The sequence below is a fragment of the Stigmatopora argus genome, chromosome 6 (assembly GCF_051989625.1).
Source record: "Stigmatopora argus isolate UIUO_Sarg chromosome 6, RoL_Sarg_1.0, whole genome shotgun sequence".
Taxonomy (NCBI): domain Eukaryota; kingdom Metazoa; phylum Chordata; class Actinopteri; order Syngnathiformes; family Syngnathidae; genus Stigmatopora; species Stigmatopora argus.
This window is the reverse complement of record NC_135392.1, coordinates 6225066-6235576: the sequence shown is the minus strand read 5'-3', so window position 1 is coordinate 6235576 and position 10511 is coordinate 6225066. Positions and strand designations below refer to the sequence as shown.

The 10511-nt window shown below is 37.9% G+C and overlaps 1 non-coding gene across 1 annotated transcript; it reads right to left on the bottom strand.

Annotated features, from left to right (window-relative positions):
- Positions 1-7131: 7131 nt before the first annotated feature.
- trnaf-gaa (transfer RNA phenylalanine (anticodon GAA)) lies at positions 7132-7204 on the bottom strand. The gene has a single exon. It is a non-coding gene; the product is annotated as a tRNA-Phe (tRNA).
- Between the last annotated feature and the right edge of the window lie 3307 nt (positions 7205-10511).

Sequence of the window (10511 nt, the reverse complement as noted above, 5' to 3'; positions counted from 1 at the left end):
CTTGACTCACTGCAAAAACTGGACAACCCCGTTGCCTGTGCCAGTCAGACGCCGGGTGATTATGAAGAGTGCGTGAGCGAGAATCGATTCCATGCCAGCTGTACAAAAGTCACCTAAGGTATTTGGACCACTACACTAACAATAGCTAAATACTGCATTTTGAAGCCTGTTGACAGACCAAATTTGTTGGAAGGTCCCCGCCCCCACAACCACAAATCTCAATATGAGCGCACTTTTGATAGATTCTATCCACATTTTACATTTTTCAGTTCGTACTACAAGAAGGAAGCGTGTGATCTTTTGTGTGGGAATGCGTTTTTTGCCAAGTCTATGTTCTGTGGTTTCAGCTTGTCTGACTCAATTTGTCTATTGAAATAATCCTGGAGTTGCATAATCTTGACCCTCTTGATGACAGGCAGCGGTAAATCCCAGAGATCAAGAATGGATCTGACAAAAGGAGAACAGTTTAGAACAAAGATTGGATAAAATAGAACAGGTTGTGGGTGTATCACTGCTCGGCTGGCCAACAGAAAAGGACATCAGGACCTTTTCTCTGAGAACACAGACTCACTGAGAATGCTGAGGCGGCAGACGGAGGAGGCCTTGCCAGTAAACGAGTGAGGTTTACTCCGAAAAGTCATTTCACCACATGTCCAGTTGGTTTGTGATCGCTGAAAAGGAAGGAAGCCTGGAAAGTGGAAACCTGTGATATGAGATAACACAAATGGCAGATGAAACCAGGACTCCAGCACTGTGAAACTGGGGTATTCCACCCAAGTAAGTCTAAAGTGAACCATTTAATCAAGATGTGAGATAGAATATTCCCAACAGAGCAACGTATAATATTCTCTTCGGCCATTCATGACAAAATTAACAACCAATCTACAGTCTTACCAGGACATGGGTATTAAAAAATAACTAATTTAGAGCCAGAGTTCAAGCTCAAGAGGATATACTCTTAATAAGAGCACGTTTAAATATAGCTGGAAATGAGGGAGCTGAGACAGAATAATTTAACAAACACTTCTCGCCATACATGAGCTGTCGCAAGAATAATTTCCAACAACTGCCTACAAAAACATCTAAAATGTCTCTGGTGGGCACATATCAACCCCAGGCTTGTTACCCATTTTAATAGACGGGGTAAAGGGTTTCCGGAGTATAAATAAAGTCTGGTTGATCTGAGTTTAACGGTCAGAAGGCTATATTCATCCCATATCAGAAGGATTAAGGCTGGCAACAACGATGCACTTTATGCCCCCCCTCATACTTCAACCTTCCTCCTCCCTTCACACCCATGAGTCAACTAAATGAAATGCCCTGTATGCATTAGTGTGAAAGCTTAGGGAGCTGTATTTGCCATGCTGTGAGAACATTATGGGTATAAAGCTAGGACATGTTAAAGGTCCATCCATAAGCCCTCGCCAGCCTCGACTGGATATGGAGGCGCATGTTCATTTGCAAGACACTGCTTAATGTTTTTCTTTGCTTTCCATACTTTTCCTGTAGCTGTTGAGTTCATTATGAATAAGAGTCCCTTATCTTCATTTTGAAGGGCCTGGACAATAGAAAACATAGATTGCAAATTTAATAGTGCACGAATTTGCTCTTTTGTTCTCAGGTCATAGTACACTACGATAAAACAGTATCACAGTGATCTGATTAGATGAATTTGGCTATTACTCCTTCCTCATACCAGAAGAAAACAAATATAACTTGAATAGGAGCAAGGAAATGTTTTACAACTAAAACTGAAGTGACACAAAGCAAAGCAAAACAAAAAAACTACTAAATTGTGAAAAATACACTTGAGTCGTCTAGAATATTTATTCATATTTCGTACCTCGCATCATTGTAAGGGTTGCGGGGGTTGCCAGAGCCTATCCCAGATGACTTCAGGCAAAAGGCAGATTACAGCCTGGTGACCAGTCAGCCATAGGGCACACAGACACAAACAACCATTTGCACTCACAATCATAACCCCAAACTCAGAGGAGGTAATTATGATCATATCTACAGGTGATAGAAACCTTTGACAGTTATGATAGTGAACTCTTTCATTTTCTGTTACAACTGTTGGAAACTAAAGTACAACATTCCTTGGCCAAATTTGGACTTCTGCTTTCCAAACTAGTGACGCAAAACCTGGAAAACCGGAGCTTTCAAGACAAGTGGGTGGCAGATTGTATCTTTACCAATGTCAAAAACAAACAAACAAACAAAACAGGCTCTTGCAGAGTCAAGAGGACATTTGGTGTTTGGTATTAACCATGGATGAGCGTAAATTAGAGTGTAACAAACCAAGTTTACATTTACATCAATTTAAACTCCAAGGCAGGACAAAACTAGTTTAAATGGAACTTTTTTATTATGGAACTTTTTTGGGGGGTAAGTTTAAGATTGTCAAGTGAAAAAAGTTTAGACCTTATGATTTTCAAAAGTGACTTGAAAGGAATCTGTCTCCAAAATAATATATTATAAAATAAAAAAATTAAAATGAATAAATAATATGAAATAATACATACAAAAAAGGGAATTTTTGTGTGTTTTGTGCATAGGCACAAGGTGCCGCCGCGGTGAATGTTGCATGGTCCTGCAAGGCATAACGTCATTTTTCAAATGTCAGCACCAGTCTAAACCTCCAGTGTGCGCCGCAACAACGTGCCAGTCTACAATAAATTTACACTAGGCACGCAAAAACACTGCACTGAATTGGTTTCTTCCTTGGACCCCCTTTATACAATTCGATGGAAATAACTAATGAAAGTAACTTAGTTGGTGCCCACCAATTTCAGACCAAACACCACTTCTTGACCCATCACAGACAGAAAACAACACTAACTCTTTCCTGCAAAGTTGCATGTCAGATAACCTGTCACCACCACCTAAAGTCAACATGAAACTCATCCCTGCCTGGAAAATATGTCTGTGGGGGTATGCGTGGCATGCAAGAACGGATCTTACTTTCTAAGACATTCATCTCTTGTGGTAAGCTAGCAAGTCAGCAGCCTTTACCTGACCTGGAAACCCTGTGAGCATTACCTCAAAGGGTTAAAGATAGCCAAGGCAAAGGGGTCATTGACTCAACAGACGTCCCAACAGGAACATTTAGCTTACATAAGTTTCAGTGAAGCTAAATGACATTTTTAAATAAGGGATCCATCAGTTGATTCATTATGTTCTTCACAAGTGTATGTAAACTTTTGACCACAACTGTGTGTGTATATATATAAGCAAAAAGACTACATTTAATTTTGTATTCAATCTATCTGAATTTGGAAAACTGTTCAATGTTTGTTGCACTATTTACATCAACAGTCACATATTACATTTTGTACAGTACTAGAGGCCTCATGTGACTGTTCACTGTTATCTATCCCAGCTATCCTCCTCATGTTCTTTGGGGCTGGAACAAGATAATGTTACTCGTGCGCTACTTAAAAGAAGGTTTGATAGATCAGTTCAGCACTCACAATAAAGATACTAGTGTGTATTCCTCCAAGAACTTTAGCTGTGAGCTCAACACAATACGCACGGCCTCTTTTTGAGGCCCGCAAGAGGAAAAGGGAGGGTGGAATTGTAAAAGGATCTCCTCCAGTGACCTCGTCTGACTCACGTGCATAAGATGAGAGGACCTCAAGGGGCTTCAAAATGAGGTCTATCCATGGAATTGTAAAGATAAAAGATCCTGTTTTAAGCTTTAAGAAGAGAGAACATTTAATTGGACTGATACAACTCTGCCATTATCCTTGCGTTAGGTTCTCAAAATGACCAGAAATATTGAGGCATTACTTTTGTCCATTTTTAGCAACTAATCAACTATGAAGGTCTAGATATGACAAAGGTAAAAAACATATAGAATCTTTAATTGAACTGTAATTTGTTTATATATATATACGTATATATATATATATATATATATATATATATATATATATATATATATATATATATATATATATATATATATATATATATATATATATATATATATATATATATATATATATATATATATATATATCTTGCTCCATCACATCTGCTTAGAAAGGACATAACACACATGATGTCATCTAACTCAATCTATTTGCAAGTGTTAATCGATTGACACCTTTGAGTATAAATAGGTCAGGAGTAGGCTGGCGGGGGCACTTTTGTTGTGAGCTTTCCATGATGGAAGGGCAGGCCAGCAAAGGTGAAAAAAGAAAAAGGAAAAAAAGGAAAACACCAATCACATTGGCATTCAGCACTCGTTCAGCATTCATTCCCTGGCTATATTAAGGCTTAAAGATGGAGTGGTCAATGAAATTCTTGCCTAATGAAAAAGGCCTCGTACTTTGAGTCCTACTCTGGATCACGTTACGATGCCGTCTGTCAGCAACTCGAGCGTGTGAGACAAGACGTGGTCATACAAGTGGTGCGTAGACCACCATGTAGCGTTCTGATTACAAACCTAGAAGAGAAGCCATTGATTTACAAGCTATACTATAATCACTCTGGACAAACATGACCAAATATTACATTTTTGGGGGATAAGGGATCCATCAGTTGATTCATTCATTCATTCATTCATCAATTTAGAGTGTCCAACCATCAGTTGATGTGCTGAAAAAAATTTCAAAGCCAAATTCAGCAACACTGTTTAAACAAATACAATTGGCCTTTACCACATATATTTTATTGCTACACTGAGGGCTGATATTGATTTTCTTCCTCATATGGTGTTGCGCAATGGAATGTAGCTACAGGGTGGAGATGAGGGTTAGCGAGTTGTTTACAGCGACAAACAGCGTTAATTATGAAATCTTTGTCTACATGTTTCTCTAATTTATTTGACGAAGAGTCAGAAATATTATAAACCGCTTGGCATTTGTAAAAATTCACTTGATTGTACTGAACACAAAGGCTGGTTATTGCATATCAATGAAAAATTTCCCTAAATGATTGAAAGTAATTCATACATTTGTTTTATATGTAGCACAATGAACTGTATGAAGTATTCTGAATGATGGTGCGGCTACAACGTTGCATTGCTGTTTTATGACTAAAATATAGATTCACACTCGAAAGAAAATAAGAGTCGAAGTAGGCCTAAAAAAGCAACGTGTCATGGGCTTCATAATCTTAAATTTATGTTTGGCCACAATAGCACCCGAAAAGAGGAAGTAGAATGGCAAGGGACGGCTTAAATACAGGAAATGCAAGTGTGCACACTGCCAAGCAAACTGTATCCTGTTATTTGTCTCATTCTGAAAAGGTAACTTAGTTACAGAAAGACGGCAAGACAAAGACGATGCGTCTTTGTCATCACAAAGTTTAAACGAGAGACAAACACATCTGTGATCACATTTAAAGGCCCAACATTTTGGGCTGAATTTCCAAGATACTAGAATGGAATATTCTTACAGTGGAAAATCATTGCCAAGTAGCTACATGAATTGATTATGTGACAAAAAAGTACCAAAAAATGGCAAGTGTACCCAATGAAGTCGTCTGTAAATTCAAAGATGTGAAATCATTCGCATTTAAAATGATGTAAATCATTTTTTTTAAATGGTATTATCACAAGATCCATAGGTGAATGCTGATCTAGCAGTTTTTGGGGGAAAACATCAGGTATGAAGCACATTGAGTGTATATTGATAACTTTTTGATGTTTCTGCAATCTTCAGATAAAAAAAGCATCAATTTATTTGACGTGGTTTACAATAGACTCCAACAAGCGGAACTAATTGTCAAGAAATAAAGTTTGCTTTAGATTCGTGACATGAAATATCATGATTTGGGATTATGACAGAAATTCTGTGCTGACTCACAATTAACAAATCACAGATAAGCGTTTCAGAAAATTAATGAGTAGTTATAGTCCAGTGTATGGATACAAAAGATAAGAAACTGCTTGCGACAATTACCTTTTTTTCCATGACAGAGCCTCCCACTTTTGGTATCCATTGAGTGGTAAAAGGTGTGGACGGATCTGAAAGCAATTTGTAAAAAAAGCTAAAAATGTATTTTTTAAATCACAAAACAATAGTCATGGAATAAAGTTTCATTATGTGCAACTGACACCCGTTCTTTCCATTTTGAAATTGTCATGGGAAATGTATTTTTAAACCTATTTATGAACTCTTGTGGCTTGCGTTCATCCACATAAACACCTCACGTGTCATGTGGTGGGAGCGGTGAGTTCAGGCTGTGTGAGAAAGGTGTGTAATAATAAAGTAAGGAGTGGCATTGGGACTTCTCAAGAAAAAGGGGAAGAAAATTCCCATTACATTTTTTTTCGATACCTGCATTTATGACAGCTACATTGAATAAGATCCTATAAGTCATTTAAAGAATATCCATCCATTTTCTCCAGTACTCATTCTCATTTTGTTTGCCACTTGACTTAGGCTAAACACTCCACTGGTCTTAGACTAATATTACTTGTATGTGAAATATGAAGCTGCTCTGACGTTGCCATATTTTAAAACATCTTGCCACATTTTCCCGTACAGGGACTGGGCCTCAATTTTGTCAAAGGTCAAGTTGTCGATCAGATGTCAAGTACATGAAATTCATGTTATAAAGGTTATGTACTAAACAAAAAGTAAAAGGGACTGACCTGGCCTAAAATAATTAGAATCCACTATGATTGATCTCATTTTTATCATAAAAATTCATTGGCTTTATCATTGTTTTAGTGTAGTAGTACAAATAATCCTCAACATTTTCGAATGAAGACAAATGGGCCATCGCTGGTTGTATAAACCTATTTTTTAATAATACATTAACGTAAACATCCAACCTAACGATGTTTTTTTTTTTTAATTACAACGAGACGACCTTCACTGTTTTATAGGAAAAGGTTGCCCTCTGGTGAGGACAACTTGGGCACGAATTGTATTTTTCATTTTATATAAACGTCTATTTAATAAAAAAAAGCCGCATATCTAAGTATAATGTGGGTAGAGGAAAATATTTAACAAAAAAGATCAGACTGTTCTAAGATTAACAGCGATGCGTGATTAAGATGACATATCAAGCACCATAACTATGTCATAACTTTTCTCGACTGTTCACGTCGTTGATGTCTTATTTTGCACACTTTTTTTTTTAAAGGGAGGAAAAGGAATACCCATTCAGCGATGCCGAAACCCGGGATCGAACCAGGGACCTTTAGATCTTCAGTCTAACGCTCTCCCAACTGAGCTATTTCGGCGTGGAAGTCTGTCTTTTCCTAACATGTTCAAGAACAAAATGCATACGCTACGCATCCATTGACTTGGATCTCTTGGAAATCATTTCAGTTGCCTCGTCTACATAATCAAAATAGACAAAAACGACATCAGTATGTCAAAATTCACTCTTTACTTAACTGCAACACATTAATTATCAAGACAACGCAATGTTGACGTTTGAACAGAAGAAGGCGCTAGCGCTTCACACATCAACTACACTAGTGGGTAAATAGGCTTCAATGTCCCCTGTATGTTGCCCATAATTGGTTGGAGTAGGCTCCAGCACCCCGGGGTTTCACTTCCTAGTGGTAGGGGTGTGTGAAGAGTTGCACAACCACATTATTTTAGTGGTTAAAAGAGAAACTCAGCGATTTATCTTTCTCACTCATTAAAAAAAAGCTCATAAAATATTTAACAGTTATACAAGACTGGGGAGCCTCTGTGGGTGACCCAGCAGGTATTCTGTCCTGTTTGGCATAGCTTGAACAAAATGTCATTGCTCTGTAATTGTAACATATTTGATGACACTAAAAGAAAATTAGAGAAAAATTAATTGAAGTCATCACTATCACAAGATACACAATAATTCAAATCAAAAGTTATTTAGGTGAAATTTTTAGACTTTTAAGTGCGCCCTATGTGACCAAATATTAGCCACGTTGCATTTGTACGGTTCATTATCACTTAATGAGGGGAATTGCAGGGGGCGATTTGTCGAGGTATGATATTGTGATGTTTATCAAGTGGAAATAAAATGGCCTGACAACATTTTTTTTCATTGTGAATGCAGGTGTGAATAACTGTTGCTGTTTCTTTCATCTTTAATTTTTTATCGTATTCATTTTGTTGTTGGTAGCAAGGTTGGAGGGATATTAAAAAAATACTTTGATATTGATTATTCTTACTTATGTTGTCAATTAAACATTTACTCACTTGATGTCAACATACTCAAGTGGGGTGTCAAGTCTGGATGTCATCGTCCTATTTGCAGATGTCCTGAGGCAAGAAAATGCCTCCTGGCTGGCCGGGGGGTACATCAAGAAGGACGAGGCCGGGTTTTGACAGCGGCTGAGACAGGCAAAATGTCTCTCGGGTGACATCGATCAATAGAAGTTGGGTTCACAGGGAAAAAAAAGAAGAAAATGCTGGTGTATATATTCAAATTTTGCATTATTTATATGCTGTATGGTTAGTGCAGCTTAATGAAAGTGGCACCCACCAGACGACTTTTCTGTGTTCACAGTGTAGAGGCCAGTTATTTACATAATAAATCATGACCTCACACCATAACCAAGTTTAAAACCTACCGTTTGCAGACCACTTTTGCTTGCAAATGCAATTCCAATCAAAGAAGCTGAACAGATAACATACTTCTTCCAGGGCACACTCTCATTTGACCTATCTTATGCGTGAAGTAGTTTCAAAAGGACTTGAAAATGACTTTTGCGTCTCTTAAAAGGTCAAAAGTAACAGGACAATTAGCCTTGCAGATTCCATGACCAGATCTGAATATATGGATGGAACTCATTCCCTTGTATTTAATAATGATGTCACTGCTGACAAAAGTCATAGGACGGATTCTTGAGTGCTTCTGGCAATATAATCTTGTCATTTTCTGTCAAATATTCCATAACTCAAGATACAGGGCTTTGTAGTGAAAAATGGACACTAACCTGAACCAATGTAATCACAAGGTAGTATTTTTATAGTAAGTCAGCTAAAGGAAATTAAGAATGTTGTGCAAAAGCCAAGGCAGTTACCTGTCCTGAATCCATTTGAGGATGCATTTTAATTGTGGAAGACAAACCTTGAAGGGGCCAAAAGGTCTAGGGCACAAGTGTCAAAAGGGCGGCCCGGGGCCAAATCTGTTCCGCCGCATCATTTTGTGTGGCCCGGGACAGTAAATCATGAGTGCCAACTTTCTGTTTTAGGCCCAAATTAAAATGAAGAGTATAGATGTATATTAAATTTCCTGATTTTCGCCCTTTTAAATCAATAATTGTAATTTTTAATCCATTTTTTTCTGTGTTTTTAGTTCAAAAATCATTTTGTAAAATCTAAAAATATATATAACAGAATATTCAGGGCTTTTAATCCAGTTCTTTTAATCCATTTATTAAAAAAAAATCTGAATATTATGTCTAAAATGGTCCGGCCCACGTGAAATCAAGTTGACGTTAAAGCGGCCCCCGGCCCACATGAAACCAACCCGAGTCTGACACCCCTGGTTTAGGGTGTGAAGATAGTTGAAGTAGTTGGAATTAGCTGCAAAAGGATTGGCACCTCACACGTAAAACTTCAATTTATGACTGTTTATTTGTCCCATTACTTTAGGTACCCTTAAAAGTGGGATCCCTATAAAAAAATATTCACCTCAGTTGGTTATAAATCTTGCACCCTTAAACAGAAATTGTTAGTCAGCAGTTTGATCTCAAATCCTGTGTAGTATTTCGAGCTATAAGATCTGTCAGTCTCCCACCATGAATGCACCTGACTGTGTTTTCATAATGATCTATTCCAGTCGATGGGAATATGACATACTTAAATATGTATTTATTGTGGCCTATTCACAAGAATTCTAGAAACAATGTTGCGGTTAAGATGAAGCGCTAAGACTAAAGCATAGTGGACTGATGGCAATGGCAAACTGGTAATCTGCAGTGATGCGGCGCTTCTCCCTTTATTATTAGTCATATAATGTTCTCATGCCATCTCTCTCTCTCTCTCTCTCTCTCTCTCTCTCTCTCTCTCTCTCTCTCTCTCTCTCTCTCTCTCCTCTCTCCCCCTCTCTCTCCCTCTTTCTCTTTCTCTCTTTCTTCCCTCAAGGTGACTTTCCTTCCTTCTATGAGACTGCAGCTGTTCCCCACTTTGTTTTGAAAGGACCGAATGTGGATAAGATATGAGGGACTTGCATAACGGCACCAAGGAAGCAGGAGGTACAGCACAGGAGGAAATTGGGGATGAGAGTCAGGGCAAGGATAGTGTGATCTTGTAAATCAGTTAACAGACAAAAGCTCACGGAGAGATTTCCTTTGGCACGGCCGAAAAAAGAAAACATTTACAGAACTCTACAAGCAACTAGCAAGGCTCATGGCAGTCGTCTTAAAATATCTGGGACAGCTAATCAAATTTAGAGATCAAAATGATGTGAAGAGCCAGCTGATGGTATAATGGTTCCCTTGCCTATTGGTTGTCTGTCTCCTTGTGCCCTTTTTTTATTTTTAAAGTTATCCATGTTTTATTTGAATGGGTTGTGTTTCACCTTGAAAATGTCATTATACTTGATAA